Source organism: Tupaia chinensis, unplaced genomic scaffold (genome assembly GCF_000334495.1).
Source record: "Tupaia chinensis unplaced genomic scaffold, TupChi_1.0 Scaffold141090_1, whole genome shotgun sequence".
NCBI classification, from domain to species: domain Eukaryota; kingdom Metazoa; phylum Chordata; class Mammalia; order Scandentia; family Tupaiidae; genus Tupaia; species Tupaia belangeri.
In genome coordinates, this window is record NW_006200956.1 from 20,668 (window position 1) to 24,806 (window position 4,139).

The 4,139-nt window shown below is 41.4% G+C and overlaps 1 pseudogene; it reads left to right on the top strand.

Moving 5' to 3' along the window:
• Positions 1-303: 303 nt before the first annotated feature.
• On the top strand, positions 304-1,430 carry LOC102481926 (actin-related protein 3 pseudogene; annotated as a pseudogene).
• Positions 1,431-4,139: the final 2,709 nt, after the last annotated feature.

Below are 4,139 nucleotides of genomic sequence, written 5' to 3' on the forward strand. Positions count from 1 at the left end.
GTGACAGCTGGGGTGGTGGAAGTGGGGGCCGCTGGCCAGGTCTGCTGCTCCCATGCTGGGGCTGGGCCTCTTGGATCTCCCGCAGACCACAGACAGACCGAGGGCGGCCTGCGGGAGAGATCAGGCAGCTCCCGTGTCTGGCCGCCAATCCCGGGCCCAACCAGCCCCGGGCCCAACCAGCCCCGGGCAGACGCAGCGTGGGCGAGGAGGAAGGCCAGCTGCAGGCCTGGGTGGGGGGCTGTGGCCCTGGTGTACATTAGCATATGCTGGCAATCCAGAGGCACAGTTACTGTCCCTCCCTGAATGGCTGTTAAGGGATCAGCTAATGCGGATGATCAAGCTCAAAGGAGGTCGCTGACAGGTGTGGACGACCCAGACTTCTTCACTGAGGATGAAACAACAGGAAACCTACACAGGCAGCAAAGGGGCCCATCCGCCGTGGTGTTGGGGAAAGGGTCGACTTGATGGAAGGTTTATGGAGCAGGTGATCCGCAAATAGTTAAGGGCGGAACCTGACAGCCATTATCTTCTTTTGACTGAACCTCGGCTGAATACTCCTGAAAACAGGGAATGGACTGCCGATGTGCGAGTCCTTCAAGGGTCCAGGCGGGAACGCTGCTGCGAGCCTGGTCTTGGCTTCCTGCATCCTGAACCTCAGGAGGGGAGGTGAACATAGGGTAACAGACGTGGTGGGCTGTCACTCACGTCGGACCTGTGGCTGAGGATATGCGATAGGCAGCTGTATTAAACACATTCCAGTCGCAGGAGGAGATTTAACATCCTTTATTCAGCAACTCCAAAGAGACAGGGAAGTTGGAATCCCTCCAGAATAGTCTCTGGGAACTGCTAAAGCAGTGAAGAAGGGCTATAGTTATGTCTGCCCAGATTTATAGAAGAATCTAGTGAGTATGGCACAGACCGGCCAAGTGGATGAGATGGTATACTGGAATCAATGCTAGCTTGAAGAAAGAATTTCCCACTGATGGTGGTTATGAGAGATCTTTGGGACCGGAAATCCTTTTTCATCCTGAGTTTGGTCATCCAGACTTTATACAACCTATCTCAGAAGCTGCAGATGAAGAAGTGCAGAATTGTCCTGTTGGTGTCAGACGTCGTCTTTATAAGAATATTGTCCTCTCTGGGATTCAACCATGTCCAGGGACTTTGGACGTCGTTTGCAAAGAGATTTGAAAAGACCAGCAGATGAAGTGAAGGCTGAGATTAAGTGAAGAACTGTGCGGTAGATTGACGCCAAGACCAGTTGATGGGCAGGTCGTTACACACCATGCACAGAGATACACAGTTTGGTTTGGGGGATCCATGCGGCTTCCATGCCTGAGTCCTACTAAGTGTGCCACACCAAGAAGGGTTATGAAGAATTTGGACCTAGCATTTGTCGTCACAGTTCAGTATTTGGAGTCATGGTGTAGAACTGACTTCATGATTACTGAGTTTAGGGAGGTGGGGAAGACATCATTTTTCTGATTACTTGTTTTGTCCGGATAGCTAGTTTTGAGGTTTTAAACCTGGCTTGAAATAGTAAGACCAAACATGACTGATTATACAGGAATAGTTTAATAAGTGTATCAACGTGCAGATATAGAAGAGAGCCAAAATGATTGTTTTTCTTTAGATTGAATATTTGAATCTTCTGCGTAACAAAAAGAAGCGTTTATTTTTCTTTCCGTGCCCTGATATTTTGTATGTTAATGAATTATCCAAGATTTGATGGGATTTATCAGTGTGTTGATAGCTCTATAATGCTTGAACTGTACATGTCTTAAGTATGCAGTGCAAGAGCTTGTTTATATCTCATACTTTTTACACTTTGAGGAAAAAAAAAGTCAAAGGAAATCTAGTATTTGAGGGGACAAAGTGACCAAGTAAAGGATAAATTTAAAAGTGGCCTCATGAGACTTGGCATATCTGTTTATGGGATTCCAGTTATTACAAATTGCTTCCAACAACTACCCACCATCCCCCAGATGGTTTTCTCTGCAAGTGCTTTGGACCTAAGAAGCTAGCGTCTTGGATTCCTGGTGCCTGCCAATGCTTTCTGACCCCTTGCATTCTGTTTCTTGTTTTAAAAGTAAAGACAAGACTGTTGTCCAGTATTGCAGTTCTGTAGTGTCATTTCTTATTTTAAAAAAGCAAAACAAGAATTTGATTACCAAAATGGGTATACTTAAAGTCTAACATTATTCTAATACAGGCACAAATTTCTTTTTGATACTTGTGTTTAGCTCTTTAATCTCTTTATAAGTAATAAATCTGTTTTCTTCAAACCTCTGCAATAGTTCTTTAAAATCACAACAACAATGGGTCGGCAAGCTGACTTTTTTATGTGCTCTCTACAAATAATTGTGAAGTTTTACTATGTCGAGTGCTTTCATTTCGATAGCTGGATCTGCGTTTGGTGCTTGTATAACTCATTTGCCGTCTGAGATTTTATTTTTTAAGTGCCAGTCTCTGACGTATGGAAAGTCCATTTTCTTTGCGTTTTAAGATTTCTAGATCATGAAGAAAAAGTGATGAAAATAAATTAAAAATAAAATGAATATTACAATATTTCAAGTATATACATATATATACTTGAATGAATATGCCATCATTATATTAATGGTTTCAAACATTCATTTTTGCTGTGTACATTTAATTTGTGTGTATAACATTTACTTGAAATTCATATTTTTTGTATTTTAATTATGCAGTAATTGGCTACATGTTTTCCACCCTATGTGGACTGTTTAACATGCATGACCTATGGGACCAGCAGTTAGCATAATGGCTATGTCGTTGGACTCCCACGTAGTCGACTGCGGTTCACGTCCTGCACCCAGTGGCTTAAACTCATGCCAGGCGCGTGTGTGTGTGTGCCCAAGATCCCGAGAGGAGAACGGAGGAGAAGGGATTGCGGCATGACCATCCCCCCTGGGGGGTGATTTCTCGCTTTCTATCTCTCTGTCTCTCTCTGTCTGTCTGGCAAGCACATGCGCCCTATAGCAAAAAACTCTCCAAAAAAAAAAAGAAAAAAAATATGCATGACCTAAATGTCACATTTAAATTATTAGTATTTGTAAATAACTATTGTTTTTTTGTGTGTTCTTTTTTTGTTTGTTTGTTTTAGTAATGGCAAATTTATTAGCAGGATTGGGCAGCAATTCTCAGACTTTTTAGTTTCAGGACCCCTTTTTATTTATTTCTTTAACATTCAATCACTGTATGTATTTACAGTATACAACATATTTTTCCCAGCAAAAATACGGTGCTAATATTAGTCAAGTCAAAGACATCACCATATACATTATCAAAAGGTAACTTTTCATTTTTGTCTGTATTAAACATTTTATTTATTTTTTCCCCTCACCCCCTTCAACACTGTCTCTGGTAACTACGATTGGCTTCCCTCCTATTATACATTCCGATCGTTCAGTTCCTGCCAGAGTGCAGATATTTGTTCTACATTACGTGGGGACATAAAATGCTTCTCTTTCATAGTCTGACTTGTTTTGCTGAGGATTAATCTTTCATATTTGCCAAAATTATATCACATGTCAGGGTTTCATTGTTTTTTTGTTTGTTTGTTTGTTTTTTATGCCTGAGTAGTAGTCCACAGAGTACATGTGCCACATTTTTTCCAATCCTCTTGTCCATTCTTGGACATTTGGATTGATTCCATAATTTTTAAATTTAATCACTGTGAATATTCATTTGGTATGTACATTGGTATATTGGTCTAGGTGAGGGGAAGAAGAAAGATCCAGAAGGTTTTTAATGACACTCTTGAATATATACTATATGGCAGTCATAAAACCCAACTCACTTTTTTGGTATAATGAAAGAACCCTCAAAAGAAAAAGCAGGCTGGGGTGGCAGGGCACAGGTACTACTATACACTTACCTGCATTATTTATTCACTCGAAGAGGTCAAACACCTAAAGACTAAACAGACGGAAAAAAGGAGTGCTTTCAAATATCCAGCTGAAATGGAGTATCAGAGAGGCACAAGCTTTGGTCTGAAAGTGGTGATCTGCAAGGGAGTCCCTTTCTATTGCAATACTCTGTGTAGCATGCTCCAGAGTGATAATTAACTTTTTTTTTCTCCAAATTCACATTATGACTATAAATTTGAGCAACAC